Source organism: Oryctolagus cuniculus, chromosome 4 (assembly GCF_964237555.1).
Source record: "Oryctolagus cuniculus chromosome 4, mOryCun1.1, whole genome shotgun sequence".
NCBI lineage: Eukaryota > Metazoa > Chordata > Mammalia > Lagomorpha > Leporidae > Oryctolagus > Oryctolagus cuniculus.
The window spans coordinates 57,068,380-57,095,740 of record NC_091435.1 but is presented as its reverse complement, the minus strand read 5'-3'; the positions used below and the strand labels follow the sequence as shown (position 1 = coordinate 57,095,740).

The window sequence follows — 27,361 nt, the reverse complement described above, 5'->3', positions numbered from 1 at the left end:
ACATTTAGATCAGCAGAACATAATAAAGGTTTCAGAAATAAACCCATGCTCATATGATCAACTAATTTTTAAAATGAGTACAAAGAATACATAATGGGAAAACGATGGGCTATTCAACTAGTACTGTTGATAAGTAGATATCCACATGCATGAAAGGGGAACTTATCTTACACCAACACACACACACACACACACACACACACCTACCTTAATATGGATTAGATACTTAAATCTAAAACCTAAAAGTAAGACTCCTAGAAGAAAACATTGGAAAAGCTTCATAACATTCTGAGCAATAACTTGTTGGATATCAGACCAAAAAACACAAACAAATTTTATATATATACATACACACCCACATACACACAAATTGGTGCTACATCATACTGAAAGTCTTGTGTACCACAAAGGTAATAATAAGAGGGAAAGGAAATTTACAGAATGGGAAAAATAGTTACAAACCATGTGTATTACAAAGGATTGATATACAAAATATATAAGGAATTCCTACATCTTAATTTTAAAAAAAAAGACTAATATTGGACAAGGGATCTGAAAAGCCATTTCTTACAAGAAGATACACAAATGGCCAACAGATAAATGATGTTCAACATCACTAATGATCAGGGAAATGCAAATCAAACAATGAGATACCACTTCATACTTGTCAGGATGGCTAGTATCAACAAAAATAATAATAAATTCTGGCAAGGAGGTGAAGAAACTGGAAAATATATGCAACGTTAGTGGGATTGCAAAAATGGTACAGTTAGTATAAAGCTCTCTCAAAAAATAACAACAAAAGTACTGTATGATCCAGGAATTCCACTTCTGGATATATATATATAAAGGAATTAGATCAGGATCTTGATATCTGCCTTTCCATGTTCCTTTCACCGCTATTCACAATAGCCAATATATAGAAGCAACTTAAATGTCCATCAGCAGATGAATGCATAAAGATGAAGCATTATACATATGTGTGGGGAGCAACTCGGACTAGACTGTTACTGGAATTAAGACTTATTCTATGCATCTGCTCTCCCACAATATGGCGCTGGGAGAGGAGGAAACAGCTTCTACACAGCTGCCTTTCACCAACTTGACAAGCTGTAGGACCTGCTCCTGATTGGAGGAGAGCAGCGTACTCGTCGTGTGGGTAGCAGAGTTGGGATTGGTAGAAGAGGACTATAAAGGAGGAGAGAGACAACATGCACCAGGAACATCTAAGGGGAACACCTGAGGAACATCTGAGCAGCCCCCGAGAGAGCCGGCCGGCGGTGTGCCGCTCCCCCGCGGAAGTGGGGAAAGCGGCAGGGGGAACCACCCTTCCACGGAGGTGGAAGGGTCAGTAGCCAACCCGGGAAGAACCAGCAGCAAACCCGGGAAGGGCCGAGCAGACAAAAGAACAGCGCAGGGTCCTGTGTCGTTCCTCCACGAAGAGGGGGAGCGACAATATGCAATGAGATGTCATTCATTCTTCAAAAGAAAAAGAAATCCTGCAATGTGTGACAATATGGCTTAAGTTTGAGGTCATTATGCTAAGTGAAACAAGCCAGCCAGAGGACAAAATTGTATGCTTGCAATCATATGAGATGTCTAAATTACTCTAACTCATAGAATTGGAAACAATTGTTGCTTTCAGGGACTGGTATCATGGAAAAGGGAAATGGGAAGTTACTATTCCTTCAATGTGTATAATGTTTCCTGCAAGATTAATAAATTCTAGAAGTCCACTGTACAACATTGTGCCTATAGTTAATAATACTATTTTGATATTGTTAATATAGTAGACTTCATGTTAAGTGTTCTTACCACAATAAGAGAAAATAAGAGGAAGAGAAGGGAGGAAAAATAAAAGAATGAGTGAACAGATCGCTCACCTACTGCCCTGCACTTTAGGAGAAATGTGCAACATAACTAGGAGATACTTTCCTCATCTTGTAAAATTTATCACAACTTAGTGCTTCATGGACACTAGGTATCACTCCAAATACAGCAACCCATTTAACCTTCAAAAGAGCTCTGCACATAGAGAGAATGATATGAAAAACACTTATTATCAACAACACCTTGGGTCCTGACCTGTGAGGACAAATTCTGGACATAATGCTAAGGCAGGTTCTTAGAGGCCCTCTACTGAGCAAACAATTCTTTGCTGTATCGCTCAAGAGGGCAAAGGTGTAGTAAGGTGATGAGAAGAAGGGGGGAAATGCAAGGGGCTTAGGGCTCTATTTACCAACAAGTCTGGGAGCATTTTGGTATTCTAACAAATGGTAAACAAGTATGCACCAGTTGTATATGAATCCTTACAGATGGTAATATTATTACTTCTGTTTCATAGATAAAGAAATGAGGCCCCAGAGAGTGGAGAGATTATCCCAAGCCAGCAATAATTGAGTTAAGGAGGCAATATTTGAACCCAGGCAGTCAGACTCCAGATCCTGTACTCCTAACTACTATGCTTACTACCTCCTATTTACAAAGAAAATAATCAGCTCTACAAATAATAAATGAGGGTCAGTGGTGTGGTGCAGTAGTTACAGCTGATGCATCTCATATTGAAGCACCTAATATTGAAGTTTCCCTTTGAATCGAGGCTGTTCCACTTCCAATACAGCTTCCTGATAATGAGCCTAGGAAAGCAGCAGAAGCTGGCCCAAGTGTTCAGGTTCTTGCCACCCATGTGCAAGATCTGGATTGAGTTCCTGGCTCCTGGCTTCAGCCTGGCCCAGACTCCCCTATTGCAGCCATTTATAAAATGGCTAGACATTCTCTCTCTCTCTCTCTCTCTCTCTCTCTGTCTCTCTCTCATCAGCAGCAGCAGCAGCATGCCCTGCTCTACCCTCCACCTTCAAATAAATAAGTAAAAAAGTCTTTAAAAATTAAGATAATAAAACCAATAAATGGTTATTCAGCAACTAATGTGTGCCAGCAACTAGGCAGGGAAAGATGCAGAGGAATCAAAATAAAAATTAAGCTGAGTATCAGGAAAGGTAATGGTTTTAGCAAGACGTGTTAAACATCAAAGAAGACTTTAACCTAGAAATGGAGATTTTTTTCTTCACTGAGGCAAGGGTGAAAATGTACTGTTTGCTCATATTATTGGAATAATTGCTCTAATTTTTCATTATGTTGTATCAGAAGACAGTAGTTTGGAAGCAGGAATTTGTAGAGTTTCCAGTAATATCCCCAGGGATACAGTAGAACTAGTTCCAATTGCATGTTGGCCAAATCTTTTTTTCCATCTTGGAAGAAGATGTTTAGGCCTGATTGGTGACAATTGCTAATGGCAGCAGGGGAAAAATGGATTAGTCATGCCAAGAATTCTCCTAAATGTGTGGTAGAAAAAAACAAATACAACACTTTTCCCAGTCATTCTTCACTTCTTAATCATTCCCCACAGTGCCATTCTTTTTGGCACTTCCTCATATTGGTTGAGCGTAGCCAGAGATTTGTGTTTAAAACAGTAATAAACAATGCTTGCCTAAAATGGATCAGCATCATCATTTGGAAATATAATGTGATCACTGCTTTTCATTGCTGTATTGGCTTTTGTTTATACTTAAAAATAGCAATTTGAGAACAAAGTCCCTCCTTGAAACTACTTTAAGGTAATAATAGACTTAAGATGCTAGTGACTGTCTTCCTTTCAATTGAAAGGACAAAAGCTACAAACATGATCATTTTAGTAGTTCCACGATATTTTTAACAAAATACCATGACAGCCAAAAATTTTTAAAAATACAAGTTTATATTACTATGTGTGTTTCTCGAGTTTACATAGCACAAACATTAAAGGAATAATTTCAATATAACAAGCAATTTGATCAACATTTAATAAACCAAGAAGAAAAAAAAAAAAAACAAAACTAGAACTCAGTAACTAAATCCCATAACACAAGCTTTCATTTCAAATGATCTCCAGGTGGCTGCTAGCCATTTGCCACATGAAAAAAAAAAAAAAAAAAAAAAAAGCCTGACACTTACTGGAAAACAGACTCCAACTATTTTTTAAAAAAAAGGACACTCAGTAGAGAACAGACAATGTCGTACTAAAAAGGCTATGTTATTTTGCCAAAAAAATTCAATCTGTGTGTAAAATACCTCTTCCCACATCTTTTGATCTCATGTAGCACTTGTCTAAATGGATGGGCTCCCTAAAGGGAAAACCCATTTCAAATATTGAGGAGCTCTAACAAATGCGAAGCACTCAACCTCAGGCTTAAATATCCCAAATGGTCTCTTGCTGGTAACATGAGAACAAAATCAGTGTTTCACTCAGAAAACAGCTTTCCTGGCTTTTATCTTCTGTTCCATTTGTGCATTGATATGAAGATCAGAGTCATCAACTTGAATGTGATTTAGAATCTCGATACAAACAATGAGACATTAAACACTCTCTGGCCCTCTAAAATTTGTATTCAGACTCTTCTTTTTTCAGAATATAATCACAGTCCCATCAGTATTCGAGGGATTTGTGCATACAGACTGCCTCTGTCAAAATTGTAGCAAGTTAATGCATTTCAATATAGCTTGGTTGTGCAAATTATTGCTTTAGAAGGAGGATGTAACTTGGTATTTTGACATATGCCATTTTATATCAAGCTAAATCTTTTTAAATCCTTTTGGTTCCAACTTAGTCACTTGAAGATTTACAAAATGAAATTAACCCTTAAAAAACAAAAGAAAAAACAAGTACAGAAAGAATGATCAAAGTCAAAAGAAAGGAGGCAAAAGCCAGAATCGCCATCATACAATAGCCAAGCAAGAGGAGCAAAGACTTTAGGTGAAGAGCCAAGAATTTAGGATTTTACATCTTGTCTTTTCAAGCAGTTAAATAATGTTGCTAGTATTTATTCATTTCCTCAGACTTAACAACATGTATTGCTTTCTTTCATCACTCTCCCAATTTTTACAAAGAAAATTACTATTTCAAGCTCTTCATAAATCCTGTAACCTCTGTGAGCTTAGTTTCCTCAAGGGTAAAATGGGAATAACAATGTATAGCTGGTGGAGTTGGCATGAGGGTGAGAAATAATATATGAAAATCACCCAACGGTGCCTGGAACATAATGGAAGCCATCACTATTATTATTACCCAACTGCTACATCTGGACATGTAAATTGGAATAAAACACTGAGGCAGTTTTCAGACTGATTCAAATACAAGAACACATTTTCTTGCAGATTCAAGGTAATACAGGTAAATGTTAGAACATTTATTTGAATTATCAAAATATATAAATTGTTTCAATTTTCTACTTTACATGTCCGGGTACGGCTTTTGTACATAGCCCTAGACTAATAGACTTTTAAAACATCATCCATTACTGAAAGCCCTCAGCATTAAGTTTTACGAATCCTAATAGGTAGCTACCATATACTGCAAGACAAGCTCCATTCATTAGTAGAGTTGCTGCCTCAAAAATCAAAAAGCAAAGTTAATCCAACATAGAGTTCCAAAAACTATCCCTCATAAAATTTAAATCAGTAAACTTAAAATTTGCTTGAATATGGAGTAACAGAACAATGGGCAATTTTCAGAAAGTAACTTTGGTCTTAGTCATTACAGTATAATGTTTTAGAGTATCCTAAGAAAATTTACAGGGAAAAAAATAAAATCTGCAAGAAGCTAATGGCAGAAATGAACTTGCCTACCTAAAACTTTTTAAAATATTGTGTTTCACAAAGTGGATTCAGAGAAAGGGGGATTTCAGTAAAATCTTCCCCTTAAGAAAAAAACGATATTAAAAAGAATATTTATACTGGTGTGATTCCACCCTGCATCTCTGTTCTTTGCAGCAGTGGGCGTCTCATCTCCATCTGCCTTCTCTCCCACCTAAATTCGTTCCTCCGCCTCATGGAAGATTTGATGGACATGGACATGAGCATCCTGAATTCCCAGAACTATCTTTTTGGTTGTGAACTAAAGGCTGACAAAGATCATCACTTTAAAGTGTTCAATGATGAAAATGAGAACCAGTTATCTTTGAGAATGGTCAGTTTAGGCACTGTTGCAAAGGATGAACTGCACATTGTTGAAGCAGAGACAATGAATTCTGAAGGCCGTCCAATTCAAGTAGCACTGACAACATTAGAAATGTCTGTGCAGCCAAGGATTTCCTTGGGGGCTTGGAAATAGCACCACCTGTGGTCTTAAGGTTGAGCTGTGGTTCAGGGCCTGTGCATATTAGTGGACAGCACTTAGTAGCTGGGGAGGAAGATGCAGGGTCCGATGAACAGGGGGAGGACGTGAAGCTATGAAGTATATCTGGAAAACGATCTGCTCTGCAGGTGACAGCAAGGTACCACAGAAAAAGTAAACCTTGCTGCTGAAGATGATGAAGACGACGATGGCGATGATGATGATGATGATGATGATGACGACGACGATGATGGTTTTGATGGTGAGGAAACTGAAGCAAAAGCTTCAGTGAAGAAATCTATACAAGATACCCCAGACAAAAATGCACAGAAATCAAACCAGAGTGGGAAAGACTCAAAACCATCAGCACCAAGATCAAAAGGTCAAGAATCCTTCCTAGAACACCAAAAGGACCTAGCTCTGTAGAAGACAAAGCAAAACTGCAAGCAAGTATCGAAAATGGGAGTTCTTTTTCCAAAGTAGAAGCCAAATTTATTAATTATGTGAAGAATTGCTTCTGAACGACTGACCAGGAGGCCATTCAAGATCTTTGGCAGTAGAGGAAGTCTCTTTTTTTTTTCTTTTTAGATTTATTTATTTTACTTGAAAGTTACAGTTACACACAGAGAGAAGGAGAGGAAGAGAGAGAGAAAGAGAGAGGGAGAGAGAGAGAGAGAGGCCTTCCATTCGCTGGTTCACTCCCCAGATGGCCACAACAGCCAGAGCTGTGCCGATGCGAAGCCAGGAGCCAGGAGCCTCCTATGGGTCTCCCACCCGGGTGCAGAGGCCCAAGGACTTGGGCCATCTTCTGCTTTCCCAGGCCATAGCAGATAGCCAGATCGGAAGTGGAGCAGCCTGGTCTCAAACCGGCGCCCATATGGGATGCCGGCACTGCAGGCAGCGGCTTTACCCGCTATGCCACAGCGCCAGCCCCTATGGGGGAAGTCTCATTAAGAAAACAGTTTAAACAGTTTGTTAAAATTTTCTGTCTTATTTCATTTCTGTAAAGTTTATATCTGGCTATCCCTTTTATAATGCAGAGTGAGAACTTTCCCTATCATGTTTGATAATTGTTGTCCAGGTTATATTGCCAAAAATGCCTGTTTAGTTTTTAAATATGGAACTCCACCCTTTGCTTGGTTTTAAGTATGTATGGAATGTTATGATAGGACAGAGTAGTAGCAGTGGTCAGATGTGAAAATAAACTCAGTATTTTAATAAAGTAAAAAAAAAAGAATATATAATGCTTTTAAGTGTGTGTGTGTATGTGTATATATATATATATATATAATCAAGGTAAGTTGTTTAAAAACTATGTAATACTGTGCACATATGAAAGACTATTGCATAAAATTTCAATTTGAAAAGTATCAGCTCTGTAATTGTATCCTAAAAATATCATCAGAGCAGCAGCATGATGTTAGGGAGACTTCAGTGAATCAAGATCAAAGTGTTTTGGCATCAGTTCCTAACAGGGCACTAATCAGTCCTGAGAGTCTCATTATTCTCATCTGTAAAATGAGAAACTCACACGAAATTGGATTTTTCTGATCACTGACAACTGTAACATTCTGTAATTCCATTGTAACACCTTTATAGTGGAATTCATCTTTGACCCATGACAAATAATTGTGATATAAATTTAATTTTAGAAATAATTGTTTTCATTACTGGACTGGGCTGTATTGGCATTCTTTATATTAAGTCACTAGACATAAAACAAGGATGGAGCTCAGCCACATAACACTGGGATCAAGAATGAAAGGAAATAGAAAAGCTTTGAGATAAATAAGAACTCAAAGGAAAAGGACAGTATGATTGCAGTGGATCATACAGGAACCACACATGCACATACACACACACACACATACACAAACACACAAAGTGTGCATTTATTGTTCAGAGGCAAGTCAGGCAAAAAAAAGTTAGTAAGACAGAAGTAGAAACATTTTGGACAGGTAGATCACACTAAGATATTACTTGGTTGAGAAAGCTCTTTAAAATCACTAAGTGAAAGTTTGTGTAACAAAAGAGCAAAGTTGACTTTTAGCTATTGAATGAGTTTGAGCACAAGTTGGCAAAGGCTGAACAGGCTACACATCACTGTTCAATGAGTGATGTAATTTCTGATAAAGATTTTTTAAACTAGCAGCCTATGAAAGATCAGTTACTGAAGAAAGTCTATTCAAACTGATTCAAATGACAAAATAGTACAGCTATGGTTTATCATGTAATTTACTTCAAATGTGTACACTTAAGATTTTCATTCATTGTAATACCTGACTGTGTTAGTTGTCCTTCCATTGCTATAACAAAATATCCATGCTTGGGTACATTATAAATGAAAGAGGTTTGTCTATCACCGTTCGGGAGGTTCAAGATCATAGTGTCAGTATCTTCTGGCTCCAATGAGGGCCTTCTGGCCACATCACAACACAGCAGATGGTCTGATGCCAGGTGTGCATTATGGAGGGAGAGGTGCCAGGGCAAGATAGGAAGCCAGAGACTAAGAGTGGCCAGTCTTGCCCTTTTTCCTGACAACCAGCTCTCAAAGGAACTAACTAGAGTTTGTAAGAACCACATTAATCCCTTCCAGGGGCATCACCCTCCATGATCTAATCATTTCCACCTAACCTCTCAGAAGCTCTACACCCCTCACATCACCACACTGGGGACCAAACTCCCAACACATCCTTGGAGTACACACTCAAACAGTATCCAAACTGTAACACTTGCCTAAGTTATTTATGTGGGTACTTCAAAAGGCTCATAAAAAATGATTTAAAAGATGTTTGTATTTTGTGCAAAAATACTTGAAATCCATGAATATTTTTATCACAATATGCATTTTCCTGGAACTTTAAGACCCTTTGTATGTACAGATTTCAATTATTTCTGGCACCAAAATAAGTATATCTTTTAAATCCATTTCCATGAATGTTTTGAAATGCTCTTGTGTTTCAGTGAAACAGAAAAAAATGAGATGTCCTATTTCAATTAAGAATGATTCAGTAATCCATGAACTCAAGCCTTACACATTTTGCAAAGATCATAGATGTTTTGGTTATTTATTGCTGTATAAAAAAATGCCCCAAAGTTTGGCTGCTTGAAACAATATTTATTAGTTCATGATTTCTATGGGTTAGGAATTCATGAGTAGCTTAGGTGAGTGGTCTGCCTGAAGAATCTAAGGAGGTTGTAGTCAAAACTTCAGTCAGGACTGCAGTCTCACCTGAACCTTGATTAGGGAAGAATGTGCTTTCAAATTACTTCATGTGGTTGTAGCAGGCTTCAGTTCCTTGATGACTGTTGATCACATGCCTCTGTTTCCTTCACAGGAGCTTCCATGTAGCTGACTTAGTATTCACAATATGTCAGCTGGGTTCTCCAAGATTGAAGACTTTGAAGATGGAGGGAAGGGGAAACACACATGAACCCACTACAGAAGCTATGGTTTTTTTTTATCCTAATCTTAAAAATGACTTACCCTTGGGCCAGCACTGTGGTATAGAGGGTAAAGCCACCGCTTGTGATACCAGCATCCCATATGGACACTGGTTCAAGTCCTGGCTGCTCCACTTCTGATCCAGCTTTCTGCAGTAGCTTGGGAAAGCAATGGAAGAAGGTCACTCAAGTGCTTGAGCCACTGCACACTCATGGGAGACCTGGAAGAAGCTCCTGGCTCCTGGTTTCAATGGGCCCAGCTCCAGCCACTGTGGTCACTTGGGAGTGAACCAGCATATGGAAGACTCTCTCTCTCTCTCCCCCTCTCTCTGTTCATAACTCTGCCTCTCAATTAAATAAACAAATCTTTAAAAAAGAGAATAAAAAAAGAAATGACTTACTCTTAGTTCTGCCATACATTATCAGTCACACAATCCAAACCTGGTACACTATGGAAGGGACTGAAGCAAGGATAAGAATACAGCTGGGGCTGTGGTGGGAGCTCTCTGTAGTAGCATAGCCACAGGATTTGATAGAACGATTTTTCATACAACAGTAACATCTTCTGCCTAAGATAATTATTATGCAATATGGTTTATGCTTAGATATATTCTGCAAAGATAGTATCCTTCTGAAAATTTGTATGTAAACAGACATTTATCAATGTCTGTTTTTCTAAATCTATTCTCCTTTCCCTATTATGAATTCTTCAGAGGTAGACACTACTTATTTATGCTTACATTTCTAGCAGTGGCTGAGATACAAGTGCTTTGCAAAGACTTTTTAGTGAACTCAATTTATATTTTAATTCCCAAAGGAGTTTACTTATGTATCTTTTAAAATAAAGAAACAATTTACAAAAAAAAAAAAAAACAAAAAAAACAAATTCACAGAGCTTAAGTGCTTATTTCAAGGTGTTTTGATAATTGTAAACACCTAGGTCATCCCAAACAAGATCAAACACTTCCTTTACCTCTGAAAATTCCCATTTGTCCCATTCCAGTCACTTTTCTCTTTCCCTTCACCCTCAAGAAACCATTTTCTGATTTCTATCACTATACTTAGTTTTACTTGCTCTTCAACTTTATATAAATGAAATAATTTTATGTCAGTACTATGTGCTTGTGTGTCTGATAGTTTTTGCTTAACATAATGTTTTTGAAAAACAGGTTGTTGCTACATGTGTCAGGAGTTTATTCCTTTTCCTTGCTGTGTGATATTCTAATGTGTGAACATGCCTCAACTTTTTCTCCTTTTGCAGGACATTTAGATTGCTTGCATTTAGGCTATTATGAATAAACTTGGTAGAAATATTCTTTTTTCCCAAAAACCTTTTATTTAAGTTATAAAAATTTCATGCATTTCATAAACACAACTTTAGGTGTAAATATTCTTTTACAAATTTTTGATGACTATGGATTCCATTTCTCTTAGGTAAGTACCTAAGAATGGAATTGCTGGATAGCACTACTTCTAGTCAGAAGCTTTAAATACCTTTCCAGCCTGTTTAGGAACTAATCATTTTCTTATTTTTACTATTATTTTAATTATACATATTTATGGAGTAGAGTTGGACAATTTGATACATGTACTCAATGTATGATGATCAAATGAGGTTAGCATTTCTATCTCCTTAAAAATCTTTTAAAAATCTAACTTTTATAAGAATATTGACTTACATCTCTTTACCAAACAGAATGGGGAACAGGCAAAGGTGAATCAAGCAGCTTTCATGCCAGATTTCTAGGAATACCAAGAAGGGCAACATACCTCTGAGTTAACATTTGTAGGAAAGGTTGCGGAATGAATTTTGTTCCCTTGCAGAGAGATAATTTGGCAACATGATAACGTTGGGAGATGTGCAAGAGCAATTCACTGAAAGAAAGCAAAGAGAGGATAGACTATGGCAGCAGAATCAGAAGTGGGGCTACCTGCATTCTCCATGGAAATTAGAGACAAGTCAGCAGACTACCCTCAAATCCATCTCGCGTATCTTCTATTTTTAGATCTTTTCACAAAACGTCTCCTCACACACGCTTCTTAAAGCTCCACAATCTGTACATGTTGCTTATTTATTTAATAGATACCTAATAACTGGGTTCTATAGCACAATAAGGTGACTATAGTTCACAGCAACTTATTATATTTTTATAAATGACTAAAAAGTGGAGATTAAACCTTTCCAATATGAAGAAATGATAAATGTTTAAGAATTAAAAGTGGTTATCCTGATTTAAGCATTATACATTTTATACATGTATTCAGTTGTCACATTGTGTCCTATTAATATGTGTAATTATTTTGCCCCAATTTTTAAAATTCATAAAAATGCAAACCAAATATATATTTTAAAAATAAATATTTATTGAATATTTATTATTTATCAGGAACTGTTCCAGAAACAATAGAAAGCAAAACCAGACAAAAACAACTTCACTCTTATGCAACCATATATATATTCCCATATGTGTGTGTCTGTCTTATCAAAATATCTATTTGTTTTGTATTCTGTTTCTCCTGATGGATTAAAATGTTATATACCAAAACATATTAGAATATTGGATGTATTGCCTGCCACAGCATCCCTCACATAATAGATTCTCATTACACATTTGTTAAATGCATGAATGAATAAATATCTCAATGACTGAATAAAGTAATTATTATGTAAAAAGGTCATTAGGTAAGTATGTAACTTAGGGCTTTCTATGATACATCTCAGTAATATATTCATTCATTCTGTACCAAGTCCTTCTTGAATTTTTAAAGAGTTTTTCCATTTATTTGTGTTTGATTTAAAAGACAGAGATAGACAGAAAAAGATTTTCCATCTACTGTCTCATTCCCTGAATTCTGGCAACAGCTAGGACTGGGCCAGGCCAAAACCAGAAATCTGGAATTTAATCTGTCTTCCATATGGGTGGCAGGGACCCAACTACTTAAACTATCACTTGCTGTCTTCCAGAGTATATGTGTGTGTGTGTGTGTGTGTGTGCACTAGTAGGAAGCTGGAATGGGAAGCAAAGCTGGGATTTACCTAGACATTCCACCATATGGAATGCCCCATATCCTATCCCCCAACTCTATTTTGGAAGCATATGGACTATACTATAAGTCTGCCACATAGTGCACAGTTTTGATGTCAGTTAAATATGAAGCTCTTTTTTTAAGAATGAAAGTAGAAGAAAAATTCAATAGTTTTCTCAGGATGTAAATAAAAATATAATTCAACTTAATGTCAGACATTCATCAGTAGCTTAGTAACCACCAAATTGAATTACTCAATACTTAACTTTTGGTTAAATATTTACCACAAATGTATTTTTAAATATAAGTGGAAAATAGGCTTTTACAAATTCCATCTGATTAAAAAAATCAGATCTGAAAATCATGCATCTAAGGAAGCTGCAGGTCTTGCTAGGCCATATTGCTTTCAGAGTGAATGGGGTGTAAAAACGGAAGAAATACCTTCAGTCAGGAAGATATCACATCAGGAAACTATCACAAGTAACCACTGTTATATGGTAAATCCTCATGGCTGAACTGAGTTGGTTATATATAATTTTATTTCACTTTTTCTGATAATGAAATAATACTTTTTGACTGTAGAAATAGCTATATAAAATTACAAAGAAAAAATTCAGTAGACATAACCACTGATTGATATAAGTGAATTTATTTCTTATCTATTTTAGCACATTATATATAATAATTCTACACTGCTTTTCATCTAAGGCTGTAAGCTAAGCTTCTCGCCTTGTTTATTACAAATACTTCATTGTACATTGGTCTAGTGGTGACATAATATTTCACCTCTTTCCCCATTTTGACTATTGACATTGTTTTCATTTTTCTCTATTTTAAGCTATTGTTAGATCAAATGTTTCTAGAATTTGGGGGTTGCTTGATCCTGTTTGTTTTAGGAGGTAGGGTAGAAATTCAGATTTTTTACTTAGCATTTATCCTGAGGAGTGAATTTAAATGGCAAAAATAGCCTAATGTGCTGGCATATATTGACGAGTATTATGATGCATAGAAAGATAACCACTCTCTATTCCATGTACATAAAATTACCCAAAAACCAGTTCTACCTAATGAACCAGAGTTTTCTAATGCCAAGATTTGATATAGATTTAGGATTTATATTTTCTACTGCTAATACAAAATCTGGCCCCACTTACTTTGGTAATAATTCTTTAGATATGTCAACGTTCTCTAAAAGGCTGTTGTTTTTGGCATTCTTAGAGAATACTGTATTTTTTAGAACTTTTTTTACTAAATTCAAAAGCTTTTCAATGGGCAATAGATAAATGCTGAAACTGAATATTTCATCTTATTAATTTTATTTGTTCTCACTCAAATGAAAATATCCTTTCTCTAAATCTAAACAAATCTAACCCAAATCTAATTTATTAATAGACATTTATACATCTCCCTGTGCAGGACACAAAACTACAAATCTGTCCCTATAGACTTGAAAATGTTTCTGCTAACCACTCTTTCATACTCTTCACCTATCCAAAACTTTAAATAGGAGAGGCCATGAAGACAGGTCAGTGGGTGTGAGGAAGAAAAACTAACAACAAAATAAGACAGATGAGCACAGAGACGTGAATGCTGTAGACCAAAATCTGAAGACATTTTTTCAGTCTAATTCCAATATATTAAGGTAATGAAAAATACTTTTTGGGTCATGTCTCCCAGTGATTCATAACAGATTTAATGAATGTGTTTTAAAGAATTCTCGTGAACTGCAGTAGTCTCATTTAGAGCTTGTAATAAAGAACTATAAGGCTCAGAATTAAACCCAAAGGCACTTATTAATGAATTTTTAGAACTGAAATGAAACGCTGATATATACAAACATAATGGCAGGTAAATTTACAACAAATTATTCTGCCTAGTCATGGATGAGTAATAATGAGACAGCTAAGGAAATTAGAAGCTAAAACACTGTCATGTGATGGAGCAGGTATGAAAGATAGTTGTACATACATGTTTCTAAGCAGCTCTTTTCACTCAAGTGCCAAATGGATCCTTTGACAAGAAATCATTCCTGATTCCAGTGTATTAAAGGCAGAAGTACAGAGCAAAAATGATACTGTTATATCTGCTTCTGTCTTGCTGTACAGTCTATACAAACATCAGTTGCATTTTTTAAAATTTAATTCAACAGACATAACTGAGCACCATTTCTGAGCTAAGAATACTGCAGGGTACTCAGGGTGTGAAGATGCTATTCTGTAATTTCTTCCCTCTAGACATGTATTATCTGGCACTGTTTTAAGACATAAAATTAAAAGCAGCACTGTCACTAATTGAGTAGACATACATACTTCAGTAAATGTCCATTTTATCTTTTTGCACAAATAATTCAAGTTCATTCATACATACACGTCATGTAACATCCACAGAATTCCTCTGTGGTGGGGATTATCTTTGTTCCCATTCAGCAGATGAACAAACCCAGGCTAGAGTCATGTGACAAGTACTAACAAGGGCCATGATTCTCAGCAAAGCTCTGTTATCACAACAGACCACAGTGTCTGAGATTCAGACAGTTAGCTCATCTGAGAAGCCACTCTTCTGACATGGGAACTATAAGCATAATGAAAGTCAGAATTAAATACTTGTTTATTGGGAGTGACGAAACGGTCATATTTTGATATACAGTTTCATGCCCATAAAGTACCTCTCCATTTTCAACTATCAGCTGAGTTGCTCCCCTTCTTTGCTGAATCATCGTCTTTACTTATTGCTATATTGGCCCCATTCCCTTTACAAAGAAAGTTGTTTCCTTTTAATTACTTTCAACATTATATCCCCTTGGCTTTGACTCTAAGCACTCCAATTCACCTGTTCTTATTAAGAAACAAAGATTACTCCTTATGTCCCTACCTTAATGCCTCTTAGCTACATTTAAACAGGATGTTCTCACCTCTCTTTACCTGCATTCCTTGATGGCCTTTCACAGAGCTTCTCCCAGCTCCTTATAATTACCCTTTCCATTTCCTTTGATGGCCTCACCACTAAATGAGTGAATCAAAATATGTTTCTTGATTCTCACAATTTTTTCCCCTAAAATAAATCTCTCCCCTTGGGTTTCTCATTTGGGAAATTTATGCCATAATATTATGCAGTTACTAGCTTTAAGAGTCTTTCTTTGGGACCATTTTTGTGGTACAGCCATTAAGCCACCAGTTGCAATGCCTGGGTATGTATAGGTATCAGAGTGCCTATTTAAGTGGCAGTTAGTCCACTTCTGATCCAGTTTTCCTGCAAATATGCCTGGAAAGAAAGAGGAAGATGGTCCAAGTACTTGGGTCACTGCCACCACATGAAACACCAGGAAGGAGTTCCTGGCCTGGCCCAGACCTGGACGTTGTGGCCATTTGGAGAAGCAACCAATGGATGAAAGATCTCTCTCTCTCTCTCTCTCTCTCTCTCTCTCTCTGTCACTCTGCCTTACAAATAAATAAATAAATTTTAAAAACAGTCTTTCTTGATTTTCCATATTTCTCAGAATCTATCATCAAATTCCATCCAACAAACCTCCAAAATAAAGTTTTAATTTATTACTTTTCTCCATCTCTAGTTCCTCACCTTGTCTAAAACATTGTATGTCCTACAAAGGTTCTTACCATAGCTATCTCTACAATGTTCTTGCTCTACTTAAGTCCTATCTCCTCCACCTAAAAAATGCATTGATTAATTCAATTTTATGTATCAAGAGCATACTATGTGCTATGGACTTTTCAATCTGCTGGAGATACAAAAATTCCAATTCTTATAGAGTTTGCATTCTAGTGGGACCAGCATGTGCTAAATTCTAAGTAAATGCTCATGAGTATAGTATGTGAGATGGTGATAGATACTAAGGAGTTAAACTAAAGAAGGAAAGAGGATGAAAAATCCCAGGTGAGACTGGTTTGTAATGTTAATAAAGTGACTGAGTCCATGAAAACCTTCTAATATATTACATTAAATTTAGAGTAAAATCCATTAGATTTATTCTGATTTAGAAGATTTTCCTACTATGCCTCTCCCCCCCCTTTCCAAACTCTCCCTCATGGCTGGGTTCCAGATGGTTCCATTTTTTTCTCAACACTCTTTATGTTGCTGCCTCAAAGCCTCTGCATCATTCTCTCTCTCTCTCTCTCTCTCTCTCTCTCTCTGCCTCTTCCCCTCCTCGTGCCCCTCCCTCCCTCCTTCCATCTCTCTCTTCTACTATTGGTACCTTCCTGTACTTCTGGTCTCATATCAGACATCACCTCATAGCATTTCATCTCAAATAGTATTTATCACCTATCACAATTATTTTGATTACTATTTTTGCACTGTATTATCTAACTTTTCCAACTAGAATGCTTCTTACACAACATAGAATTCTGCCTGAACCAGAGAAAGCATTCTGTTAACATTTGTTCATCGATTGGATGAGTGAATATAAATTCCAATTGTTTTCATTCAACACAATTTATTGAACACCCACTTTGTGCTAGACATTGGTACAATTTTCAACATCTGACTGGCCTGTAGGATGCAAGCTAAATATCCTCTTTTATTTAGAATTAGAGAAATACAAAACTGTAGAGTTAAAAGGACTTTAGAAATGAAATTTGTCCAACCTCTCAAGTCAATTGAAGCTAAAAGGTATTGAACAATATGTCCAAATCACATAGCTTAACAAGAGTGAAGTGAAAACACTTATTCCAGCTGAAGACAACTCATTCCACATTCATTGCCTCTTACGTGATGGAAACATCATAATGAGAATACGAGGGACAAAATGTTGCAGGCTCTAGAATGCTGTTGTGAATTTACAGAACATTCGCATAGTATGAAAAATAATGCCATTGTTAAATACAAAGTACAAAGCTTTACATATTTTAAGTAAAACTAATATAAATTACATCGTAGAAGATGCAAAACCCTACCTCCATCCCTTTAGACTCTAGGATGGATCTGGGAATGAAGTTGACATAGGTTAGATTAACAGAAGAAATAATAAATATACATTTATTTAATACAAGTTTTGTGTGACTTTGGATACATCATAAGGAAATGAAGATCCAAAAAACCAGACTCAATCACTCATGTAATTAATTGGAGGAAGAATAGTAAGTTTTATAAAGGTGTTAAGAGAAAGGGACATAGGCTAGGATAGTTAGTGTGTAGAGAAGTAAGTAGGAAGCAGAGGGTTAGCTTAACAAACCTAGTTCCTACAGATTTTCCTAGCTTCAACTTCCTATCCTTAATGACAAGAGTATTATTTTCCTTTTGTTATAGAGAAGACATTTTTACCTGGGAATTTCATCTGCTTTGAAGAAACAAAATGAATATCAGAGTGATATTCTTGCAACTGCTGTTTTCTTAAGTGCTTTAAAGTTAAAATAATCAGTATGTCAGGGCAGTTTGTTGAATAGCATATTTTAACTTCTTCACAACATTTTTTTGCAAATCCTTGCTGTAAATTCTGGAATGGATACTTGAAGAGTGATGTGATGCTCAGGTTTTCAACTAGACCACCTGAGTTGGTGATCCTCAAAGACAAAACTTTGAATAGCTCAACATATCATGCTTATAAAGTATAAGAATGACTACCATTATGTCCTTTCTCTCCCAAGACTTCAATATATAGACATAGGATTTTTAAAAATATATACACATCAAAAAAAAAAAAAAGAAATTGAGGGTAGGGGGCTGGCTGTGTGATGCAGCGGGTTAATACCTTGGCCTGTAAGTGCCCACATGCCATAAGGGTGCTGGTTCAAGACCCGGCTGCTCCACTTCCGATCCAGCTCTCTACTATGGCCTGGGAAAGCAGTAGAAGATGGCCCAAGTCCTTGGGCCCCTGCACCCGCGTGGGAGACCCAGAGGAGGCTCCTGGCTCCTGGCTTCAGATCAGCACAGCTCCAGCCATTGCGGCCAATTGGGGAGTGAACCATCGGATGGAAGACCTCTCTCCCTCTCTCTCTCTGCCTCTCCCCTTCTGTGTAACTCTGACTTTAAAATAAATAAATAAATAAATCTTTAAAAAAAAGAAATCTATGCTGGAAGAGTAGAAAGTAGAGACTAGATTCCAAGAACATCAAACGCAAGGAGTGTGTGTAGGTACAGAACAGAGGAGAGGACAGTGGAAGCAGCACAAGCCTGAAGCACTTGAGGAGAGTAGCGCAGAGATGAGGGGATATGACATCCTTGTCACGTTCCGAGAGGCTTACCACTCAGAAGTGCCAAGAAGTTAAGAAGACAGCAGTCAGCATAGAGGCTGACATCTGGAAGGTAATTGGAAAGTTTGTATATTCTAAGAAGTTGACTTGACACCTAAAATCAAAACTCACTAGCTAAATCTCTTCTCCCAGGCAATGAATCAACAAGTTTCTCTAGAATAAAAGTAAAAGAAAGAAATGCCCCCAGAAACATCCTGGCACATGCTGAATCACACAGTGGAATAGCTAGATCCCCATTTAGTCCTCTAAAATGACACCTCCACTGGAAGATTCCTGAAGTGAACTAGTGCCATTTTTTCATTGTTTTGCTTGTCAATATGAACAGATGATTAAAAGGAAATAAACTTTTAAGGAAACTCTGAAGTATAACAGAATAAGGAGTGGAGTAGACAGGGTAAAAGAAACAATTCATGGAACAGAAAAAAATAAATATGTAATTTTAAAAAATACTAATTGAGGCCAGTGTTGTGGCACAGCGGGTCAAGCAGCCACCTGCAATGCCAGCATCCTATATGGGCTCTAGTTTGTGTCCAGGCTGCTTTACTTTCAATCCAGCTCCCAGTTAATGGCCTGGGAAAAACACTAAAAGATGTTCCAAGTGCTTGTGCTCCTTTCACCCACATGGGAGACCCAGATCAAGCTCTTGACTCCTGGCTTCAGCCTGACCCAGTGTTGGCCAGTGCAGCCACATGGGGAGTGAAGCAGTGGATGGAATATTTCTCTCTCATTCTCTCCTTTTCTAACTCTGTCAAAATAAGCAACTCTTAAAAAAAAAAAAAACCACTAATATATTTTGACAAATAAAACAATCACAACCTCAAATAACATAGGAAAGTATACAATTTCTTATACACAAAAATATGCAATCACCTCAATTGTATCAAGAAAAAGGCAACAAAATGTAATTGAATCAAACAATAAGAAAAGGAGTCAATAAGATGGCTTTTTGTTATAAGACATAGATGATTAATCCAGGAAACTTAATATCTGATTAAGAAGACTTTGAAGGAGAAAATGATTCAAAAGTAAAAGAGGAAATGAAGTTATTACAGAAACAATATTTACAAACAAAAGATCTATCAAGGGCCTTGCAAAAGTGAATGAAAACCTATGCAAATTTAAGTGAAATATTAGAACACTAAGTATAAAAAGATTTTAAAAGAATCCAAACAAAAAACAGACCATCACTACAGAAACAGTAAGAAAATTACAGTAGGGTTTTCAACAGCAACAATGAATGCTGGAAAGACATTGCTTTGAAGCAGTGCCTTCAAAGTTATAAAGAAAAATGATTTGTAGCCTAGACCTCTACACCTATCCTGACTGTTGATTACATAAAAGAATCGAAAGAAGACATTTTCAGACTCAAAAAATGTACTTCCCAATCACCTCTTCACAGAAGTTACTTAAAATGTGACGTTTGAAAAAGGTGAAAATAAACCAAGAAAGACAAAAGCAAGGAAATACTGGCTCTAAGCCAGAAAAAAATAGAGAAAAAAACTATATAGCAGTTATGCAGCCTGTATGAAGTTCATTGATGTGGATTGGAAAAGGGCAGAGAAAATTCTAGGATCATGAACAAAAAATGTGTGTAAGATGAAATATCAGACATAATGAGGACTTGAATCTATGATTAAAAAAAGGCAAGCTGTAAGGAAATAAAGTTAATTGTGAAATTCAGGAAAAAAAGCAAAACATACTCAGGAAAATAAATACAATAGTATATCACTTTTCAGTAAAAATATTTAAATAATCATAGCAACATATGTATCCTACTTATCACTTTGGTTAAAAGTTGCAGTATATCATATGAATAAGATAGAGGGAATATGTAGTGCTAGCCTAACAGGGAATTACTAAACACCAGATTGGTAAAGAAAGAAAAGTTTTCATTAGCACATTAATAAAAGATATGGGAGTAATTAACAGAACAGTAAGTGAAAGAGTAAACAGTGTTGTCTCTGGATAGTGGATCTAAAAGAAGAGAGTGAATGATCATAGCCAGTCACTTTTCACTATTAACTCCTTATACACTGTTTGTATTGTCTATATGGGTAACATTTTTATACAAAAACTATTTTCCAAAAGATTGTAATTGTTTGAAACTTTCACATAAACATATAAAAATAAAAAAGTATTATTTCCCTGCCCTGCGCTTTCCCACCTTACTCTGGATTGCCACCTTGAGAGTCATTCACTGAACACTCAGTTTACAATGTTAGCCCCCATTTTAGGAGCATGGAACTCCCGAATCAAGTCCTTTGTTCAATGTCACGAAGCCAACAACAAGATGAAAACGGAGCATCAACCACACAAGTATTATTCAGTGACCAAAGAATAGAGAAGTGGAATCCTAGCTCACGAATCAGCTCCTCAATGTGCTGGGGGCTAAAGAGCCATGGGTATAGGGCATAGATATGAGGGGAAGAATACGCTCATCAGTGGGACAAGTAATTGTGGATTTTCCTGGAAGGGAGCAGCATAATCCTCAGAATCAGAGAGCTTCATTCTTTTTATCCTTTTATGGTCTCTTCCATTGGTTGTCATAACAATTGGCAACTATCATGGCACCAGAGAAATGATTTTTAGCACAATTCCAATGAGGCTTTTTTTTTTTTTTTTTTTTTTTTGACAGGCAGAGTTAGACAGTGAGAGAGAGAGACAGAGAGAAAGGTCTTCCTTTTTCTGTTGGTTAACCCCCCAAGTGGCTGCTACAGCCTAGGCGTTTCTAATGAGGCTTTAAGTCTGCTAAAGATCATGGGGCAGCCATCTTGGATCTCCCCAATTTAAACCAGTTCACCTCGGGAGGAATTTCGGCCTTTAAGCCATCCAGTTCCTCAGATGAAAATAAGCCTAGAGTGGGAGTAAAAACTTAATTTAGATTATTAGTGCCCTGGATAACAATATGGCACCAGTGGAGTCCACTTAATTTTCTTTGACACTCTTTTTTTTAACCTTTATTTAGTAAATATGAATTTCCAAAGTACAGTTTATGGATTACAATGGCTTTCTCCTCCCATAATTCCCTTCCACCCTAAACCCTCCCCTCTCCCACTTCCTCTCCCCTTCCATTCACATCAAGATTCATTTTCAATTCTCTTTATATACAGAAGATCAATTTAGTATATATTAAGTAAAGATTTCATCAGTTTGCACCCACACAGAAACACAAAGTGTAAAATACTGTTTCAGTACTAGTTATAGCATTAAATCACAAGGTACAGCACACTAAGGACAGAGATCCTACATAAGGAGTAAGTGCACAGTGACTCCTGTTGTTGACTTAACAATTTGACACTCTTGTTTATGGCATCAGTAATCTCCCTAGGCTCTAGTCATGAGTTGCCAAGGCTATGGAAGCCTTTTGAGTTTGCCGACTTTGATCTTATTAAGGAAGGTACCTCCTTCTTTGATGGCCTGTTCTTTCTACTGGGATCTCACTCGCAGAGCTCTTTCATTTAGGTTTTGATTTTTTTTTGTTTTTTTTTTGTTTGTTTGTTTTTGTTTTTGTTTTTGTTTTTCCAGAGTGTCTTGGCTTTCCATGCCTAAAATACTCTCATGGGCTCTACAGCCGGATCCAAATGCCTTACGGGCAGATTCTGAGGCCAGAGTGCTATTTAGGACATCTGCCATTCTAGGAGTCTGCTGTGTATCCTGCTTCCCATGTTGGATCATTCTCTCCCTTTTTGATTCTATCAGCTAGTATTAGTAGACACTAGTCTTGTTTATGTGATCTCTTTGACTCTTAGACCTATCATTATGATCAATTGTGAACTGAAATTAATCACTTGGACTAGTGAGATGGCATTGATACATCCAACCTTGATGGGAATGTATTCGAATCCGCTGGCACATTTCTAACTCCACCATTTGGGGCAAGTCAGCTTGAGCATGTCCCTAATTGTACATCACCTCCCTCTTTTATTCCCACTCTTAGATTTAAAAGAGTCACTTTTCAGTTAAATTTCAACACCTAAGAATAATTGTGTGTTAATTACAGAGTTCAACCAATAGTATTAAGTAGAACAGGACAGGCGCCATGGCTAAATAGGCTAATCCTCTGCCTGCGGCGCTGGCACACCAGGTTCTAGTCCCGGTCGGGGTGCTGGATTCTGTCCTGGTTGCCCCTCTTCCAGGCCAGCTCTCTGCTGTGGCCCGGAAGTGCAGTGGAGGATGGCCGAAGTGCTTGGACCCTGCACCCCATGGGAGACCAGGAGAAGCACCTGGCTCCTGCCTTCAGATCAGCGCGATGTGCCAGCCACAGCGCGCCAGCCACATCGGCCATTGGAGGGCGAAGCAACAGAAAAGGATAACCTTTCCCTCTGTCTCTCTCTCTCACTGCCCACTCTGTCAAGAAAAAAAAAATAGTATTAAGTAGAACAAAAGAAAAGACTAAAAGGAATAAAGTATTAAATTGTACATATACAGTGAGGACAAGGGCTGATCAAGTCACCGTTTCTCATAGTGTCCATTTCACTTCAACAGGTTTCCTTTTTTGTGATTGGTTAGTTGTCAGCGATCAGGGAGAACATATGATATTTGTCCCTCTGAGACTGGCTCAATTCACTCAGCATGATGTTTTCCAGATTCCTTCATTTTGTTGCAAATGACCAGGTTTCATTGTTTTTGACTGCTGTGTAGTATTCCATAGAGTACATGTCCCATAATTTCTTTATCCAGTCTACTTTTGATTGGCATTTGGGTTAGTTCCAGGTCTTAGCTACTGTGAATTGAGCTGCCATAAACATTCAGGTGCAGACAGCTTTTTTGTTTGCCAATTTCATTTCCTTTGGGTAAATTCCAAGGAGTGGGATGGCTGGGTTGTATGGTAGGGTTATATTCAGGTTTCTGATGAATCTCCAGACTGACTTCCACAGTGGCTTAAGCAGTTTGTATTCCCACCAACAGTGGGTTAGTGTCCCTTTTTCCCCACATCCTCTCCAGCATCTATTGTTGGTAGATTTCTGAATGTGAGCCATTCTAACCGGGGTGAGGTGAAACCTCATTGTGGTTTTGATTTCCATTTCCCTGATGGCTAGTGATCCTGAACATTTTTTCATGTGTCTGTTGGCCATGTGAATTTCCTCTTTTGTAAAATTTCTATTGAGGTCTTTGGCCCATCTCTTAAGTGGGTTGTTTGTTTTGATCTTGTGGAGTTTCTTGATCTCTTTGTAGATTCTGTTTATCAACCCTTTATCTGTTGCATAGTTGGCAAATATTTTTTCCCATTCTGTCGGTTGCCTCTTCAAGTTCCTGACTGTATCTTTTGAAGTACAGAAACTTCTCAATTGGATGCAATCCCAAATGTTAATTTTGGCTTTGACTGCCTGTGCTTCTGGGGTGTTTTCCAAGAAGTCTTTCCCTTTGCCTATATCTCGCAGGGTTTCTCCAATGTTCTCTAATAATTTGATGGTGTCAGGTCATAGTTTTATGTCTTTAATCCATGTTGAGTGAATTTTTGTGTAAGGTGAAAGGTAGAGGTCTTGCTTCATGCTTCTGCACATGGAAATCCAGTTTTCCCAGCACCATTTATTGAATAGACTGTCCTTGCTCCAGGAATTGGTTTTAGATCCTTGATCAAATATAAGTTGGCTGTAGATGTTTGGGTTGATTTCTGGTGTTTCTATTCTGTTCCATTGGTCTATCCATCTGTTTCTGTACCAGTACCATGTTGTTTTGATAACAACAACCCTGTAGTATGTCCTGAAATCTGGTATTGTGATGCCTCCAGCTTTGTTTTTGTTGTACAAGATTACTTTAGCTATTCGAGGTCTCCTGTGTCTCCATATGAATTTCAGCATCATTTTTTCCAGATCTGAGAAGAATGTCTTTGGTATTTTGATTGGTATCACATTTAATCTAAAATTGCTTTTGGGAGAATTGACATTCTGATGATACTGATTCTTCCAATCCATGAGCATGGAAGATTTTTCCATTTCTTGGTATCCTCTTCTATTTCTTTCTTTAAGGTTTTGTAATTTTCATCGTAGAGGTCTTTAATGTCCTTGGTTAAGTTAATTCCAAGGTATTTGATTGTTTTTGTAGCTATTGTGAATAGGATTGATCTTAGAAGTTCTTCCTCAGCCATGGTATTGCCTGTGTATACAAAGGCTGTTGATTTTTGTGCATTGATTTTATATCCTGCTACTTTGCCAAACTCTTCTATGAGTTCCAATAGTCTCTTAGTAGAGTTCTTTGGATCCCCTAAATAAAGAATCATATCATCTGCAAAGAGCGATAGTTTGACTTCTTCCTCCCCAATTTGTATCCCTTTAATGTCTTTTTCTTGCCTAATAGCTCTGGCTAAATCTTCCAGAAGTATATTGATTAGCAGTGGTGAGAGTTGGCATCCCTGTCTGGTACCAGATCTCAGTGGAAATGCTTCCAACTTTTCCCCATTCACTAGGATGTTGGCTGTGGGTTTTTCATAAATTGCTTTGATTGTATTGAGGAATGTTCCTTCTACACCCAGTTTGCTTAGTTTTCATCATGAAAGGGTGTTGTATTTTATCAAATGCTTTTGATACTCTTTTGCTAGCTTTGATAAGTTTAAAAATGTATTTTTAAAATTACAACAATAAAAATGTTAAAGGAAAAGCATTTATGTAACATGAGAACTGAGACAGCTAAGGATAAAGCTATTTGGTTGGCTGTGCCGCTCACTTGGCTATGCCTCCGCCTGTGGCACGGGCACCCCGTGTTCTAGTCCTGGTCTGGTCACCAGATTCTGTCCCTGCTGCTCCTTTTCCTGTCCAGCTCTCTGCTGTAGCCCAGGAAGGCAGTGGAGGATGTCCCAAGTGCTTGGGCCCTGCACCCACTTGGGAGACCAGGAGGAAGCACCTGTCTCCTGGCTTCGGATCGGCGCAGCGCCAGCCAGCTGTTGTGGCCATTTGGAGGGTGAACCAAAAGAAAAAAGGAAGACCTTTCTCTCTGTCTCTCTCTCTCTCTCTCTCTCTCTCTCTCACTAACTCTGCTTGTCAAAAAAAAAAAAAAAGCTATTTGATCTGCAGTGCAGGTTGAAGATATCAGTAACCACATTCTTCAAAAGAGCAATTGGATTAGTGACAAAAAAGTAACGATAACCAATGACAATATTGTATTTTGTCTGAACCCTGTAATTCTGGGAAAGAGTAATATTTCAAAAATATCCTCTTTTTTTTTTCATTCTACAAATGTGTTACTGCAAAGAAACCTCCCTCCCTATACTACTTAGGTAAGACTCAGATAACCACTCCTATCTACCTGTTAGAAGTACAGACATAGAACCTGCAAATTATTTTTAGTTCTACAAATGAAAAGCAGTTGACTGTTTTCCCCCATAGGTTAAGTTTCTCTCTTTCCTGCAGGCCCCTAACTTTTGATTCACACTCAGCTTGAGCAACATAGAGCATCTCCTTAATGCCCCATCCTGAATGTATGCTAACTTCAAATTTGAAACATTTTCTGGTCTCACTGATGCCATTTCACCACACATGCTTCTTTCTGACTTTGTTTATTCCTCCCCCTCAAAGCCAAGAATTTTTTGGACCAACTTTTGAGATTCATATAGATCTCATGGCCCAAGCATTGTCACTGTTATTATAGTCTCCCTTCCCCTATTGCAAGATCTCTTTCCCCACTTGCACTAAAGCCTCTCCTTAGGTAACTTTGAATTTGTTTTTTTGTTACAGAACAATTAATAGTTCAGCGTCTAAAGATAGACTCTGGATTCAGAGAAGCTAAGAAAAAAAATGAGAAAGAAGTGGTAGAAAGAAGGCAGAATTCCTCAGAGGAACCCAAATGAACATGCAGGGGCGACAGGGAAGCTTGCAAAGCCATCGCGATTTCAGACTGATGTCAGAAAAAGCATATTGAGCTTCCAAACAGAACGAACAAAAACCTTCTTGGACTCCTTGATACAATGTAAGGCTAGAGCTAATGGCCCAAGCCAGGATGGGAAAGAAAGAGGGAAGGGGAAGTGGTTAAAAGAAGTGTACTGTCAGGGCCTAGTGGAGAGACCTGCAGTCTACAGATGAGTGATGACAGGTAGATCTGGAAGGTATTGTGCTGAATGCTAAAGCAACACCATCAAAAAAGCCAAAAGCAGAACTGTCAACCATTGGTATCAAAGCAACTGTCAATCCTCTGCTGCCAGGCATGTATCACAATGGCAACCTTAATGAGAGTCTTGGAGAGGAATGTAAGCTTGTGCAGAAGTCCTAAAGAACACCTTTTAGGCTGAATCCTTCTAATCTTGTTTCTCAGTAAAAGTGATGCAGCCTTAGGCACATAAAACTAAGCTTTTCCTATTGCTCATTGAATATTGTTAGGGCAACTCTGCAGAGAATGTCTGATCTTTTGCCCTAAGGCATGAATTCAAGAAAGAAAGAAGCTGGGGCCCATCTTGTAACGACTTGCATTTGTAATAATCAAAGTAAACACATGATTACCATTATCATTAACCTCCTTAGTATTAAGAACATTACAGCAGAACTTTTGTTTTCAGATTTGCTGAATTAGCCTAAAGCATAATTCTAAGCTAGTAAGCAAAGAGGAA

General features: G+C 37.4%; 1 pseudogene; it reads left to right on the top strand.

The window, feature by feature from the left end:
• Positions 1-5,863: 5,863 nt before the first annotated feature.
• Positions 5,864-7,183, top strand: LOC100349771 (nucleophosmin pseudogene; annotated as a pseudogene).
• The last annotated feature ends 20,178 nt before the right edge of the window (positions 7,184-27,361 follow it).